Raw genomic sequence first — 18,067 nt, 5'->3', positions numbered from 1 at the left:
TTCTCTCTCCCTAAGCTTTTCCCTGACCTGCCCTGACCTCGCAGAGCCACTGGAGTCCACAGAGGCTCTGGGCATGTGTGCGAGGATTGTGTAAACATGTGCGCACGTCTGTAAAATCTGCCTCCACTTAATGTCACACTACCCCATGGGAAAAGCCACATTTCCTGCCTTCCTGTGCCAGTTTTCCGTGGTGACCCCGAAGTCTTTTTAGAGGCCCAGGGAGATTTCTTTCAAACGCACTCGGAAATGCAGCTGAACCAGAAGCTGCCGGGCTCTAATTGGATGGGCAATAAGCATTGATTTGATTGCCTGGCTGGATAACCTCTGGCATTCTGGGAGCTAACAAAACATGTTTTCTTTGTGGCAAAGGGAAGATCTCAGGTTCACAAACTGTATCCTGAGCAAAATTCACACATTTTTGCCATCAGAGGTAGACTATCCTCTTTACCCCCTTTTTCTTACTTTATCTGCTCCTTCATCTTCTTCTTCTCCTTTTCTTGCCAAAGCCCCAGGCAGCTGCTCTGCATGTAAATCATTAGGACTCGAGTCCGTGAGGGTTTGTTCAATTAACCTCAACAATGTGTGTCTGTGTGCAGCATGGAAAACACAAACTATTAAAAGAATATTCACTCACAAATACTGCAAGCATCTCGATTTCACTTCTGCTTCGTTTCCTCCCTTTCCTTCCCTTCTTTCCTCCTCATGGTGAACAGCTTTCTCGACCTCGCTCAGTTGCCTCCTCCTACATGCGATTAATCTTTAGCTTTCCACTGTTTTTCTCTCACACACACACACACTCCCTCCGCTGAAAAGCAGAAGTGTACTCTTGCTGTCAAAAACATCACCTATCTATAACATATACTGTAACTGTCTGCTGCTGCCCTAAACTCCCCTCTGAATGTGACAAACGCGTGCTTGTGGTTTTTTTGCTTCTCTGCAGGAAAAAGCAAACTGAAATTTCAAGAAGCAAGCTACAGTCTGCACCACAAGCCTCCACACGCGCCTCGACAAAGCAACTTTTATTATCCCTGCTCGGGCATTAAAGACGTCTGCCGTTGTTTCAAATTGATTAGCTCGGTGTCGGCGGTGCTGCGCGCCTAATAATAAGATGCTGAAGCACAAAAACAACTTTAGTAATTGTGCAGCCGACCAGCTTACAGCAATTAAACAAACCAGCCGGGCGTGTCATCCAAATATGTAAATGGAGGCATGCTGCCTTTAATGAAAAGAAAAAAAAGGAGATGGATTGTTTTAATGATTTCAGGGATTGTCACTCACATCGTAAGTGACCTTCTTGGCAAACACTGACGGGGGGCTGGAGGGGCAGAAGGAGGGTGAGGGGATTGAACTGTTGAACTCTGGGAATTTGAGGAGGGACAGCCTGGATGTGGGCTGTAAAGTGTGCCTGGTTTTGTGTGTGCAAACATGTGCCGTGGCTTGTTTTGACTCCTGCTCCCGGCCCAGAAATTAGGAAATCAGATTTATTAAACTCCGAACGACCGCATGCATAAAATTTCTCCATCACTGTCATCCCCAGATGAAGATTATCACTGGGGGCGAGCGAGGAGTAGATATGACCGCATCATTATTCAGTGGCATTGGCCCTTTATGTGTTGAATAGCTGCCAAGATAAAGGGATTATCAGGGTGGATGGAATAGGATGAAGGGTGCTCTGTGTGTATGTGTGTGTGTGTGTGTGGTGGGAAATCCACTGAGGTAATTCATTCTAAAAGCTGCTAATGATATGCAACAGATGCCTGTTCTCTCCGTTGAACGCGCGCACACACAAACCCATGCACATTTATCACACTGAGGTGACACATGGACAACCCAGATGCACACTTTCACTGTCAAAGATGCGAGCAGCCACAGATGTAATTCTTTCTTCTTCAAAGCCTTGAAACCACCCTCCGAAGCTGCCACTGCTTCTGCTCTGAAAATTGCCACATGCCACTTCATTTATCTCCCCCTGTGACACCAACCCCTTTGGACAAAAGACACAGGCCAAAAAAAGGAAAAGGCAAAGGGATTAACGGAGGTGTGCGCCTGCGACTGAAATGGAAATGTGATCCATCTTTACGAGGCTCAACAGCAGGGGCGGGTTTATTAGATGACCCAGACGGTGCTATTGGTGGTGGTGGGGTGGGTCTGAGCCTCTCTAAAGGCTTCTATAACACATTGGGGCTTAAGTAGAAAGTCTGCTTTGCTAATTGGTGTACGTGCGCGCTTTGAAAGGAGTACTAGGAGGCGTGCTGTCATGGCCTCTGACCTTTAAGAGCAACACATTTTTCAGACATGCTTTAACAGGCTGGTAATTTTCACACAAATGCACGTACGAGCCTTATCCAACCCTTTCCGGCTCTGCTGGTTTTACCCCCTCTTCCACATCCTATGTTTTGTCTTTTTCTCCCCCAGTTTCCTGCCATTTATATCCCTGCTCTTGTCCACTCTTAGTCCCATTTGTCAACCCCGGCTTTTAACAATCTGAGGTTAAACCTTTTCGGCTGCACTTTCGGAAGCCTCGTCCCTCTTTGGAGCTCGCCATCGCATATTCAACACGTCTTCTAGCTGGACCATAAAGATATGGTAAAATATGGAAGCCTGCAGGAACTCAAAGGGCACATCTACAATCAGGAGCAGCCGGCAGGTGGGGAGTGGGGGGTGGAAGCAAATGGCAACCCCCATCCTACCCCCCATGCCAAGCAGGGGGGGTAGGATGCTGCAAGACGTGGCAACCTTCAGACGACTATCTTCAGATTTCTGGTTAAATTCAAGCAGCACACGCCTGAGCAACACACGAAGATTGCAACAGCACAGATGAAGCTCTGCCTTCACCGTTTTCACAATTCCATTTGATTTCTCATTTCACAGACCAGAGGTTATTCCATTTTTCATAGCAATGAGCGGAGAGGGGACTTCCAAACAGAGAGTAGGAAAATCAAAAGCTGATATGGAGAGAATATGCACAAAATTATTGTTTTTGTTAACAAAGTCTATATTTTTTGACTTTTCGGGAATTATGCTTGTGACTCTTGTGTCTTTATGGTAAACATAAAGTCCTTACACTTTCAACCGGACACTGCCGGAGGTTTCTTCCTGTTAAAAGGAATTTCTTCCTTCCCATTGTCGCCAAAGTGCTTACCTTACAATATTAAGCACCTTGAGACAACTGTTGTTGTGAAATCTGTTCGTAATTCAGTCAAAAGACTGAGACACAGCTACCTGCTGAGCGTTTAACATGATGCCGCTTGTCTACGAACCGGTTGAGGAGATGATGATGACAGGGTGTTTGTAGGCCCTGTGAAGCTCTTTAATACACTGCTCACAATGTAAAGCAAATTAATTTATAAAATATGCACAGTGTAATCAAAACAGGAACCTTTGTTGAGACTATGAGGTTTTAAAACACTTTTACTTACCAATATTTCTAACCTAGGTAGTTGCAGCAGGCTGCCTGCAGCCTCCAGCAGAGACTTAATTATGCTCTGAACATAACAGGCACAACTGAAGCCAAAAACTGCATAATCCTACTGCTGAACCCTGTGTCGTCAACACACTATTGCTCAGCTACATGAACTAGAGGGCCAAAGCGTGTATAATAAATATGTAACATGGTAGAATATTTATTTACAAAGCAGCAGTGGCTGCCACAGCCCTTCTCAGATCAGTTAATGGGGGCGGCTCTGTGTGTCCCCAGGGAGGGCTGAAAACCAAATGAACCAGCTGAATGTGCATCAGAGCAGTAAACAGGATGCCGGCTGGTGGCAGAAAATCTGCTGTCAGTCACACACACACTCTCACACACACACACACACACACACACACACAAAGCCACACTCGGGAATTTAGACTCAAAAAATACACCGAAAATGGTCACGCTCACAGAGTCATTGGAATAGAGATGAACCAATTAGCAAGTGGCACACATCAGTGTGACAGAACGAGGTGGAGGCAGAGAGGAGTGAGTGATGAGAAAGAATATATTAGAGCGCGCTCAGTGTGCGGGCAGCCGGCCGAGAGGAAAATGCAAGTGAGGCACCTTCACACTCTGACACTTTCAAGGAAGCTGAGGTGGCCAGTGGCAAATCCACCCTGACGCAGTGGGTGGATAATGTGGCAAGATGTGATGTGAGCAGAGAGCAGGACACACACAGAGGTGACACTCACTGATATTATTCACAGACGCGTACGGACTGAGAAAGGTGAAACGTGGAGGAAAAACCTGTTTATACCATCAGAACTGCTTAGTGGAGGGTCCCTAGCTTACAAAACTACACCTCCCACACCTTTCTTACTTTGCCTCAGGGCGGTGCTTCATATAGGAATGCCAAGCCTGCAGACTTTAAGTCAAATCAGGCCGTATAAACTGTGCCTTAACTCGAAATCACAGCAGTATCTGTTTAGGGCGGACAACAAATTTTGATGATAATTATTATGGAGAAAAAATATATTAAATGTATGTTTTTAGCACGGTGATGCAGACACCTTCTTGCCTCACAGGAAGAAGATCCTGGGAGGCCGGTTTCTCTATGCTTGTGTGGGTTGTCTCCACGTACTTTAGCAGTCCATAGAGATGCACGGGTCGGGTTAATTGTCTGCTGAGTGTCCGCATGAATGCTTGTCTGTCCTTCCAGGGTCTACCCTGCCTTTAGTCCTATGACAGCTGGAAACGTTTCCGTCCACCTGCAACTTGACTTGAATATGAAGATGGATGGATATTTTTATACCAAATGAAGCACTTATTGTTTATCTACTCAGCTGTGATAGATTTCTGCCACAGATGCTCAGAATAATCTAAAAAACAAAGCCAAAGGTGGCGCTTAATGGACACCATTTTTTCCGAGGGGCAGTTACACATTACATATTTTATTTATGTAGTGATGTATCCAGGTTTCTCCTGGTATGTGGAACGGCAAATGACTTGACTAGTTCTTTCTTTTAGAGGACCTGTGGATGTTTTATCACTAAGCTGATGTTGATTTTTAGCACACCTGACATGTTCAACAGGTAATATTCCCTAATTGATGGATGATCGAATGCTACCTGAAGTTAAACGTTTGTAAAATTGTGTGTGGGTGATTATATGAAAATTGTTTTGTGCCTGATGAAGGTGAGCTAGTCTGAAGCTTTGTGACTCAATAAAATAGTGGTAAGTGGGAGAGTGTGCAGAAGTTAAAAGTTCTAAAACATGTGCAAATGCACAGACGTCAGAATGCACACTCCTCTCGAGTGCCCCTTAAAATCAAGAGCCCTTACAATACAGCGTTTGTAAACGACCTCTCAACGCTCCTGACCGTCAACTCATATTAGACCATTAGCAGTGCCCTGGAGACTTAACACACTGCACAACAGAACCACTCTACATCGCCCTGACCCCACCAGTGCTGCTGATGGAGATTTTATTTCTTGTTGACATCACCCAGGGTGAAACACGTAATACATACGACACGGTATGGTGCTAAAGCTTTATGACTTTATGTCTAGCAGTTATTTTAAGCCAGACTATCAGGACAGACAGGATGCTTAGTGTAGCTCTGAAGGTTTTCCCAAAGGAGGAAGTCAATTAAAGAAACGCCAACACGATCTCCTTAAAAAGAAGCTGAGTGAACGAAAGCATCTCTTGGATTTCTTTATCGCCTGCAGACTTTAAAAACAAAAGACCCTAAATACCATGAAAATCCAATTCAAAAAAAAGCATGCGATCTGAAGATTAAGAGGAAGATAGAAAAGGCACCCAGTCTGCCGTAAGCTGACGCAGCAAGGAGCACAAAATCATCTCTTGAGGAGGAATTAACAGCGTGAACAAGGCCACAGACGAGATTGCAGATAAGCTGCTTTGGGTACAAAAATGACATTTGCAATCCCCGGACTTCCTACAACAAATTTGTTGTGTAATACTTTCCTAGAAGCCTCCATTAGTAGACCGAGCATGGAAGGATGACAAATCAAGAACTTTAATTCCAAATGTCATTTTTAAATAAACCCCTATGCTACAAATAAACACCACATTCCCAGAATTCAGTTAAAGAGTCCATCGGGATGTGCGCTCGGTTGTGTGTAAGTAGGGCTTCACTTTCCGAATGTTTTCCAGAGAGACCTCTGAGAATATCACGCACGTAAATGCCTTCCCAGGCGCTCCAGCACAGGATCCGAAGAAACAGAGAGAGGGATTCCCGTGAGGAATGCCTGGAATGTAAACAGGCCACCCACGCAAAATGAAATCACACATCCTTTTCTCTGCATCAGAGGCCGTGAGATGACGGCCTCAGCTGGAAAAAGATGCCCCAGAGAGCAGTGCAGTTTGTCCTTCTGGTTTACCCCTTTCATCCACACACATCCCTCCAAAAAAAATAAAAAAATCCCATGAGAGGCTCCAGGAATGCAAATGCATGCTGGGAAATGTGTCGACCTTCATCCTTTCATTGCAGCAAACACCCTCTGTGCAAAGTGTTGCAGAGTTATGGTCAAAATGCTGAAACTTAGAAGAAGAGCTCTCGCCTACACACAAACTATAGACACACAAGAGGCAGTTGTAATTAGAGTGCAGTGGTCAGCCGTCAAAATTTGAAGCTTTCTTTATGAACCCTCCCTGGTTTTAACACCTTCTCAGCCATATGACACCGCTGCTGTTATTAGTCCTATGGCCCACATAACCACCTGCTCCAGAAATGACTTTCTGGGTCGCCGGGGGATTACTGTAAGGCTAATGCAGCAGCACACTAGCAGTCCTGGGGGCCACAAATGGGTCAAATACCGCTTGCTTCATTTCAACAGCATCATAAACAATAAAACGTGCAACAGTGACACTCAGAGCTCCTTCCTTTGAGACCTGAAATCCACAAGGGGGCTCTGTGCAATTAATTAGTAGGAGCGAATGTAGGCAAGCGAAAGTAAACAGTGGCTAATTTCCTGTGTTTTAACTTCTCGTGGCCTTGCTCGGTGGCTATTCCTGCTGTTTAGCCAAGCGGCGTTAGCCACTGCCCCGCCCCCCATGCATGTGGCCGCGACAGTTATTGTTCTGCTGCAAGGCCGCTAATAAACAGCCAGCTGGAGCCCGTGTTGTTGTGGCTAAATGAGCCACAACTGCCTTTAAAAAAATCCACAACAACCCGGCAAGCGTTTGAAGTCGCCCGCCTGCGAAAGGGTGGATTCCTTATTGTTTAAAACTGGAGATTCCTCCTTCAGCAAGGAGGGAAACCATGTTTTCATTTCAGCTTTCATGTCCTTTTTATAGAGTGTTTTGTCTGCTATGAAAGTGCTGACACATTTGTTTTTAAAAAGAAAAAAAAACCTCAGGGCTGAGGAACAAGGAACAACATCTGAGGAAATACAAAAGGCAGAGACGATCGCATGAAGGCAGAGAAAGTAAAACCTATTTTTAACTTTAAACAGTTCATCTGGAGTGGAAAAACATGGCAGACTTACAGTGTGTAATGTTTAAGGTTTACTTAAAAGCTCCCTTTTCACTGGTTCCTATTTAGCCCTAATTAAAAGGAGACTGGAGAAGTAAGCAACACGATAAAACAACACACATCCTATGGTAATAAAGGCCTTTACTGCATGGTCATCGAGGACCATTAAATTATCCAGCCTGCATTAGTAAAAGCGTCCAGCTGAGAGGCCTTTCATGTCAAGCTTTCTTAAGGTAAAAGAAGTTAGAACAGATGTCTGGAGTTATTCCAAAAGGCCACCAGCTGATCTTCAAAGAGGAAGGAAATGAGAGCGATACAGAGCAAAGAAGTAGAAGAAGCGATGAACTGACTACTGAGCTGCTGAGCACCTCAATCTATAACACCCCTCGAAGGAAAGTGTAGACTTTAAAGCTGCAAGAAAAACACTGGATGCTTTACACACTTAGAAAAACACAAGTGAACACAGACAAACTCATGATGACTGAATAACTGGTTGACACATTGAGCTGATGGTCCACATGATGGTTTGGTAATGAGCTCCGTGGCCTGATTCGGAGATTTAGTGACTGGAGCGTGACGCCGTTTCTGGGGGAATGTGGATTTTATTGATTTTGAAGTTTGAAGTCAAAGCAAAGACGAGGAAGTCCTCGAGTGGAAACTGATGTGTGACATATGTTACAACCTGGACTTGAACACGCAAGAAAATGAGATTCATTAAACCAGTGACCCACGAAGAGGCGCCACCGGAGATGCAACTGCACTCACTAGCCCATGAGCCACTCGTCTTACTGTTGACTGTCATTAAACTTTCATGAGTTTTTCCCATTTTAATCTTTTTAAAATGATTTCTTATGAGCTATTTGGTATTATCTTAATGTGGTTATTATATCTTTCTATTTTTTAACTCGTGCTTTCTGTTCTGTATGTTTTTATAATGTTACTCCATCTACATCGACTCCTTTTTAAATGTGCTATTTGAATAAAAGTGACTACCATTAAATACTGAATATGCTATCTGCAAGTGTTATTCTCAGCTTTAATGGCTAAACATCTGTCAGACTAAATTATTGACCTGAACTGGAAAAATAATAATAGGTAATGAAAATAATGCAAATAGTTACAGTCCTTTAAACAACAGAAAAAATCCACAATGGACATTAAGAATAAATGCAAAACAAAAAAGTGCAGTTTGTACTTCAGAACATTAATGTTTTCAATATACCAATATACTCGTTCTTTATATTTGGAGAGAAATATGAGAGAAGTGGAGTGATTTATTGAAACGTGCAAACATACAGAGTTTGTACAATTTTAACAACTCTCTTTGGCTTCCTGAAGGACTTTTAAAGATCTTTTTTTGATGTTGCCTGACTTTTGTTTCATTTTCTATCAAAATGATCCCACGCTGCTTCAATAATCTCGAGGTCCGGGCTCTGGGGAGGTCAATCCATGACTGATAGTGTTCCACTGTGCATTTTTTCTACCTAGGTATGCTTTTAATGCACAGGCAGTGTGTTTGGGATCATTGTCATGCTGAAAAATTAAGCTGTTGCCAATCAGACATTGTTGCAGCCCCAAACCATGACAGCCTCCACCGTGTTTTACAGTTTCAGACCTCTTCTGTACACACAGATGGTGATCTTCAGTCCAGTTCATGTAATTTGGAATACCGGTTTTCCTTCTTTAAGAATTGCTTTTTGACAGCCACCCTTCCACTGAGACTATTTCTAATGAGGCTTAGGTGAACAGTAGACGGATCAACTAAATGTCCAGATCTCACAGGAATGTCAGATACTGTTGATCTGCCTAGATAGTTGTTTTTTTTTTTAAAGCCTGACACTTCTTCTTTTGTCCTCCACTTCTCCAGTTTTTTAAGGACACACTGTGCCGAGAATTCAGAATATCACTCTGAAAATCACCATGTTGGTGCAAAGAATTCTCTTTTCTATCTGTCAAACTGTGGATCTTTATCATTTTCATAGATTCAACTAAAGGAATAGGAACATAGTGTGTTTCGTGACAGGCTGCTAATAACAAGGTGACTAAAGATACTATTTAAAATTGGTTCTTTGGTAAATTGTCTGTGATGTGTAGACATTACACCAGCTCATACTTTGAGGCAGGTGCCTTCGCTATTCATAGGTCAGAAGACTTTTGTATAGTATTGTGTGTTATGTGAAAAAAATCTTCATCAGTTAAACATAGTATGACACATTTAAGTCTCCTAAGATTTATATATGAAACAAAAACATTCACAATTGGATGGAAGGAAAACTTCTCCTCCACGGGGATCAGCTGAGTGACGTAATCAAGTACTACACCCCGTGTGCAGTCACATATGTGTGAACATGCACGCTGCATAACAAACAACCAGGGATCAAGAATAGCTTGTTAACATCCCATCTTATGTTCAGAGGTCAAAAAAAAAACCTCTCCCCGGGTCTTATTATCGGCTGGCACGCTGCCTTGCTCCAAAGCAGCGTGTCCCAATAACAGGCTATAAAAATGACAACGCGCATCGACGGCCTCAGAGACACTCGTGGAGACGCTCCAGAGGATATAAAGCAACCTTGAAGTGTGACGCTGTGGCGCATGAGAGATGACACATCCACAAGCGCGTACATGCTCCTGCAGATGCAATACATATCGATAATCCCAGACGACTGGCTGGCTTTGTACGTCAGGGGCGTGTGTCTGGGGCGTGTGTGTTTATGTCTAAGTGCGGGGTTGGCCGCATGACAAATCTGCAAAGAGCAGAACGTATGAACGTCGTGAGAGTTACAGGTCAATAGAAGAGCATTAGCATAATCCTATGATAAGTCACGAGTAACTACATAGTAATTATGTAATTATTAGAGGGTTTAAATCTATGTTTAGCCACAATATGACGTGCATTCAATTATCTGTCATGTGTAAACACAGGCAGCTTGGTCAGTATCTGTGAGGCTTACCTAAGTAAACAACTCTCTATGCAGGGTTTATCTCCAGGACAAAACATTAAATGCTGCTAACATTTGGTGTAATCAAAAGAAGGCTTTCATAAAGCAACACTCATGTTGTGTAGTAAAGGCTTTTGTGTTGTTTGTGTCTGTCACCAGGTAGACTGTGACTAAAGAGGCACCAGCTGCTTTGAATGCCGCAGGAACGACTCACTGACTGCAACTGAGCAATGAAGTTTCGCCGGCTCTCTAAATCACAGATACACACACAATATAGAAGCAAAGTTATGTGTGTACGCGTGGTGTGTGTGTGTGTGTGTGTCGATCATCCTGCTCATTTGTTGTAATTCTCCCATAATCCTTTACTCTACAAAATGACACAGCTGCCAGACATATCCTCTTTGCTGGCGCCTCAAACCTCCACTTCTTTCCTCTCTCTCCCACTCTCTTTATATGACACACACACACACACACACACACACACACACACACACACACACACACACACACACACACACACACACACTATGACACACACGTATTTCACAACCATCAACCATGCACAGAGATTATCTTGACGATTACATGATCAGCATCATGTTAACTCGTGCACTTTACAGTAAAAGCATGACACAACTATTTCTCTGATTTGCAGCGCACAAAGACGTGCCTCCGTCACCATGACAACACTATTCCTGGAAACAAACAGGATCTCCATTCCTGATGCATTTATGATTCCTCGTCTGCTAATTGTTAAAAGAAAAGGCATTGCGGCACCAGTTGGGGCAAGAGGAGGATGATGAAACAGAGCGCTGGCTTCCTGTTTGTGAGGACAGAACACACCCTGTTTACACAGCGAGCGCACAAAACTGCTTCCTAATCCCCCACATGGCTCGGTGCTGGACTCGGTTGGTGGAGTGGGTTTTTGAGAAGCACCTGCTGGGGACTTATCAGCTCAGTTTAGAGGAGTTTAAAAAAAAATCTCACCTGATTTTGAAATCGGGTTGCATCACGCTCAAAAGGAGACAGTTCATAGATTTCTCTTTTCTTAAATCCCAAACGGGCACGCGCTACAAGATGTCGAAATGGTGCAACACACACATACTTTGAGAAATCTTTAAGATGATCCTGGCAGAGGGAGCAAAGCGGCATCTTATGTGCGGATGAAAAAGAAAACTGCGGTGCAACAGCTTGCAGCTTAGCAATGAGCAAAAAAGCTGAAGGTTGAAGCTAAACGAAAGGTGCTAGAGAAATGCGGTCAGCCTATTCTAACCTAGTCTATTTAGAAGGGAGAATTTAGCTTTTGTATTACATATATATCTTTAGCAGCATTGCTAAGTAGCAGTAGTTAACGATATGAGCCTCAGGGGCTAGAATGGCAACAGCTGTACTTCCATCTCAGCTGACTAACGCTCCGGTAGGCCCTGTGGTAGTTTCAGATCTCATTCTCGTTGTAGGCTCTCCATCTCGATCTCAGTGGCTGCTTTGAAAGTGATGATGTTATAATAATCACAATCAACTGAATTTTAATTTCTTGTGACACCCTGATGAGTATAGGAACAGTTTGGGAGGTTTTAGACTTGCGCAGAAATGGATAATCAGAGGCAAAAAAAAACAAAACAAAAAAAAGAAATCCAAAGAAAATGTAACTACCAAAGGTCCTGGACCCAATTTATCCCACTGAAAGTGCTGGTGGCTAAAGTGACCCTAAAATCCCAGCACAAGAAAGCTTCTTAGTTTGCATGACGTGGGCAGAAAAACGGTCCTATCGCTGCTTTTCACCTGGCAAAATTAATTTACAGCCTCTCTGATATAAGACAAAAGGGAACATATCACACAAAAAGAGCAGACCAGAGATGTGGAGCACCCCACATGCCGCGCTGGCACTTTGGTGATGCCAGTCTGTCCGTCTATTCCCTAGCAACCCTGTAACCCGGGGCGACAGGGCCTCGGCAACAAACAGACAGACCAGAACTCTGCTTGCTTGTTGCCAAGAGGCTGATAATGCAGATCTTTTCAGATCTGCATACAACCACACGCAATAGGAACACAAAGACAGGAACTTACACCTCCAGCATATGCATACAATATTACCATCATACTTCATCTATTCGCACTTGCATGCAGTCACACACAGTGTAAAGCAGGAATAGAGACATTATACATAAGCGATATGCTGCTTAGCAGCATAGCACGTTTTTCCTGGCTTAATACATCCACAATATTAATGATGATGGCATTTGTTAAGTTGAATTGATAGAGACAGAGACATGCTCATGTTACGCATTCTGGTTTGAATTATTAAAGCTGTCAAACTTTGCACATCTACACATAAAAAAACTTTTTTGGGGAAAACTTTTTGCAGGAAAGAGTCTAATTTCTCCGTCTCTGAGCGTTTACACAGATTCTTTGCCTGCACCGTGTGGGAAGGGTGGAGGTAGGGAGGTAGAGGGGTTACTGAGAAGTCTGCTAATTGGCAGGGCTTACCATTCTTCGAATGACTGAGTAACTGAAACAGTTAATATCCTACCTCAAGAGAGAAATGGATGAGCCTCGTGATTCATTACCTGTAAAACAAAAACAAGACCGTGTTTGAGAGTCAACACACACGTCTGCCGGTAACATAATAAGGAAAAATAACCCCAGAATATGCAGAGAGCTCAGGAAAAGAGCAAGCACACTGTGTGATTCACGCAGGGATTCAACATCCACTCGAATGGCCTCCTCGCAAATTCTTGTTGATCGAATCTGAGCATGCTTGGTTGACAACGTCAAGTTAGGAAAGCACGAGGGGGATAACCCTGCTATAGAGATAATGTGTTATATGCTCACTTCCAGCCCTTAGTGGATGCAACATAACAGAACAAAGGGGGAGAAAGTGCTGAAAAAGCTCCCGTGTGAGGCGGCAGCGCAGACATCAGAGCAAATGGGATGTGAAGTTTCTGGAACAGCGTCTGTATTGTTGGGGGAACGCAGCAGGGGGGCTAAGCTCATGCAGCTTCTGTTTACTGACAGAATATAGGAAAGAACAGAGCTCGCCTGCATCTATTAACTGATATTGCGTCGCAAGCACCCGTATCCAGCACAACTACAGAGCTTACAGATATTCTGCCATTAAGTCTGAAAGAACTGTGTGTGTAACAAGTATTGTAGAGTCATTAATAGTGTTCCTTTCACTGTTACAGCCTGTTTAATGAGAGGCCACAACCACGCTGTCTGAGTGATTAGTTACTGTGGCGGCTGACGGCCAGCACTTGTCTTTGTAAGCTCAAAATATTTGGAGGGAAAAGGAGGTCTAACAGCGCGCCACATACCTTCAATCATTCCAATATCAGCTTCTAGTCTACTTCCAGCCCCCTTTATATCGTCTAAAATGCTATAAAAACAAAAAATTTACAGGAATTCAAAATCAAAGAGCAACCTACACCCACAGGCACAGAGCCAGAAATGTGTTCAGAAGCCAAACCCTACTAGCGTTGTTATTCTATGAGGTATTGTGTAGATGACAAGAGTCTAAAAATAACCTTCATAACGTGGCTGAAAAGAAGCTAATGTCCCAGCTTCATTTGTTGCTCTGAGTCAGGCTTTTAAATTCCCAGTTAATGACCTGTTTTTGAGCTCTTGAGTTTCTCTTTCTCTCTCTGTCTCATATATCGTGCACATGTACATACCCATACATATACATACATATATATAGCATATTTATAATGATGTGTATAGGATCAATGATGGAAAGTGACTAATTATAGTGTGAATCGTCCCATCCTGCGTCTCTCCTGCTGAAGGAGCCACCGCAGCTTGCTCTTTATTGAAACCGGCATAGCTGCTTAAAAAAACAAAACAGGCCATGTCACATTCTTTCTTACTGGTACTGACAGGTTAGGAGGAAACAAATCTCTGAACATTTATTTAAATCTGACAAACAATGCAGAAGCTGAACACAATGGCATGAAGGGAATGAAGAGAGGATGTAAATAAAACAGCTGTAGGGGCAGATTAGTAAGCAGATTATTTTAGTGACCTTTGCGGTCAAACGGCAACACGATACTCTCTGTAACTTTTAGAGATGATGACATGGAGAGAGGTGAATTAAATTATTAATGCCTAGAGATCACCGGTTTCTTGGTAAAATTTATATCCCCCAACCGGTTGGTGAGTGGTTGCTGGAGGTTGATGGCAGCTGCTGTAAAATTTATTGCTTACGTCCAAATCACACAGGTCTAAAGAGAAGTCAATGACACCCTGGCAACACCTGGTTGCTAGGGGAAAATGAATCTTCCCCAACCAGTTTGCAAGTGATTAATGAAGGTTACTGTCAGTTACGGTAAAGAGGTATGTGGTGCTGCACTGATAACCTCCCTGTGATTGCATTGGTTGCAAGCAGACTGCTGCAGTCACTTATTGCTAGCATGGAAGATGCAAACACGCTGAAAACTAGCTAAGTGGCAGCGGAACTTGAAGTTTTGAATGCAAATTGGAAACATTAAACGTTCATCTTCAAAGTAAAAGCTGTGCCTTTTGTAACATTGTTGTAGTTGCTGAGTTTTTGCTGACAAGCCTCCATCTTACACACAAATTAAGGGGAACTGCAGCACTGTGGGGGTGGTAAATCATAAGGAGGTTTTTTGGGTGCAGTGCCTTCTTTGTGATCAGTTTCACCCAGCGATAGCCTGCAACCTCCAGCAACCACTCTCCAACTGGTTGGGGAATACAAATTTTCCTTAGCAACCACAGGTTCCCAAGAGGTTGCCAACGGTTCTCTAAGCCTGTGTGACTGAAACCTAAAGTAAAATCCTGAATAAATAAGCAGAGAAACACAACAAATGCAGAAGCATCCACATCCATAAATTGTAATATCTTGCATAATAATTAAAATGCCTTTACTCATTTCACTAATTTGTGCTTTCCTTGTGTCCCCTGCCCTTAGTATGCTCTGTTAAAGGATGTCTAAATTGCTAAAAATGCATCTGGAGCACAGAATACAGCAAGCCTGTATTACTACACAGAGTTTTTACCTTCAGCTCATAAAAGAGGCGTGGCACACAGCTGGGACATACGAACTGATTGGAGGACTGCTCTTAGCGTTTTAGTGATTTTAAGGTAGTCAAACTTTCTGCTCTTCACGACACGTGTGTGTCACACTCAATTAAATGTGACCCTGAGTACAAAACATAAAAAATGTCTTAAACACTTACACCTGAGATCATAAATCAATGTCGCTGTGTCAAACTACACAACTACAAAACAAGTCTGTCTCATCATCTGCCTCGACTCTTCTATCCACAGGTTTCTGTCTTGCTCTAGTGTCTCTCGTAAGTCAAGGAAAGGAATTGGGAAAGTGCAATTTGGGGAAATGAGAAAAGGTTCAGATGGCAGTAGAAAAAGGTCAGAGTGAGTTCAATGCGGGGGCACAAATGGAGAGTTTCAGTCACCAGAGCTTTCCAGATGGCTTCAACAGGAGTAAAGATTGGTCTCAGAAAGACATCGTGGTCAACGGCACACAGTAAATGACCGTAAATGATTCTTGTGCATTATTACAGGTCGGCGTCAGATGTGATCACACTGTCAGCAGTAACAACAACAACTTCAACAACTACACAAAGAGGGTCATTTTTATTGCACATTACAAAGACGAATGCACATTTGAGAGCTCAGTAGGGGAAACAACATAAATACAGATATGGAAAAAAGGTGATATGATCAGATAAGTTGTACTTTATGGTATTCACAACAAATGGGTGAATGGAAGTGTGGTGTACACCCAAAGATTAGGACAGGCCTGAATGCTTGACCTTTACATCTGGTGGCTTTGATACCCTGTAGGCGCATTTAGCTGGTTTGTTTCATATCACTACAAACTATGCTGAGCTGTCCCGAGTGCTCACTTTTAAACTCGGTGAAACCTTTCTATCCTTGCTGGACTGGTCTCTTCCAGCATAACAATCATGCACAGTCATCTTCACCAGATATCAACCCAACTGAACCTGAGGGAGGTTTTGAATCCAAGGTGTTAGACAGCACTTTAGCACCTTACGAGGAAATGTTCTTTGAAATAATGGTATTTTATCCCTCCAGTAGGATTACAGAGACTTGCAGAACCAACGAAAAGACACAAGCAGACTACACAAAAGTAAGGTAAGGTTGATGGGATAACTAAAAGGATAGGATAGGATAAACCAAAGGATGTAACGTTGTACAAAAAGGAATATCGATCACATAAAGTTTAAGAGACCTGTCTCTGACCCAGAGGAGGCATGCCCCCCTTTTTCAGCAGAAAAGGAGTTTAAGTATCTCAGAGTCTTTTTCACAAGTGAAGAGAAGTGACAGGTTTCGTATCTGTACCAGCGCTGTGCTACTCTGGTGTGGGGAAGAGAGACAAATTACCCATCGACCGGTCGAACTCCGCATAGTGACCGAATAATAATGAGATGGTAGATACAAGCAGTGAAAATGAGCTTCTTCTGCAGGGTAGCTGGACTCACCCTTAACAACAGATTGAGAAGTTTTATCAAGCCAAAGTGAGTAGACCAGCAGCTCCTTCACACTAAAAGGAGCCAGTTGATGTGGTTCAGGCATCTACATAAGACTAGAAGGCCTCAAAGCAGACCCAGGAAACACTGGAGACACTAAAACTCTCAGGAGCGCTGTGGTATTCCTGGATTTCTCTGCCTAGACCGCTGCCCTGACGACCTGGATGGACGGACATGGATGGATGGATGGATGGATGGAGGGATTGAACTCCTATTATATTCCAGTCTGATCAAAAGTTGAGGTTCAACCGGGTTATGTACAGTTCTGCTACTTGCTTTGTTCTGTCTACCAGTTTTTCACCACCAGCTCCTCTGTACATTGACTAAATCTCTACAAGCTATAAAAGGTTGGGGTCTCACTTCAGGATTAGGAAAATTTTCCAGAAGGACCACGTCAGACTGAAAACATTTTCATCAGTGTGCTAGAAATTTCTAAGATCTGTTATGTCTAGCAAATCTGTCTCGTTTGGCCCATCTGAGAGTTGTCACTGGCTCTTATCCCCAGCTATAGTCTTTCATTTCTAAATTCCTCTGGATCAGCGAACACTTTTGAATCCATTTCTGAATGAGTCATACGCAAACCTCCACCTAAATTGCACCCTCTAATAAATTTCCACTGTTATCCCAAAGGGAGTCTTCATGTTTGAATTCCCCCCTTTGTTTAAGAGTGGTTGTAGGTTTCGTTTTTTCTTACAGAAACGGTGTCCCCTGGAGAATTATTGTTCTGTTTTGGAAATTACTTCTCATTCCACAGCTTCATCCCGTACTCTGTCAAGTTGAAAGGAGACTGTGGAAAGCACTTTCCTTTACGTCTCTACCCAGGTTTCATCTTTTTCGCCTCTTTGCCGTCCTCTCCGCGCCCATTTTCCTCTTTCCTCTTCAGTACTTGCAACTCTTTTCATCTTCACCCCTCCTGTCTAATCCTCCCTTTTCTTAAACTTTCCTATCCTCCCATCATTTCCTCTCTTCTTTTCTCCTCTCCTCAGTCCCTCAGTATCTGTATAGCTAAGGGGTCTGGCTCAAGTTCAAAACCTTTTTCATGTTGCTCTTTAGCGCAGCTCAGCAGAGCACCCTGCTGTGGTGGGTCTCCTTGCTTCTTTTCAAGCTCACATCCCACATCTATTCCTCTCTTTGCCTCTCACTGGCACTCAGATCACTTCCTTTACCAGGAGCTAGAAGGTACACC

General features: G+C 43.3%; 1 protein-coding gene across 5 annotated transcripts in view; it reads right to left on the bottom strand.

Moving 5' to 3' along the window:
• pag1 (phosphoprotein membrane anchor with glycosphingolipid microdomains 1) overlaps positions 1-18,067 on the bottom strand; it is a 61,358-nt gene that overhangs the window by 30,584 nt on the left and 12,707 nt on the right. For 2 of the 5 annotated variants that reach the window (XM_085149810.1, XM_085149811.1), the window contains exon 2: positions 12,882-12,918. The exons of 1 other annotated variant lie outside the window; for it this stretch is intronic. The gene's annotated coding sequence lies outside the window, so the exon portion shown is untranslated. 2 more of the 5 variants (XM_085149814.1, XM_085149812.1) reach the window with 2 other exon arrangements.

This window comes from Neolamprologus multifasciatus, chromosome 22, assembly GCF_963576455.1.
Source record: "Neolamprologus multifasciatus chromosome 22, fNeoMul1.2, whole genome shotgun sequence".
Classification (NCBI taxonomy): domain Eukaryota; kingdom Metazoa; phylum Chordata; class Actinopteri; order Cichliformes; family Cichlidae; genus Neolamprologus; species Neolamprologus multifasciatus.
Note: the sequence above shows the minus strand (reverse complement) of the source record. Positions and strands in the feature narration are given on the sequence as shown.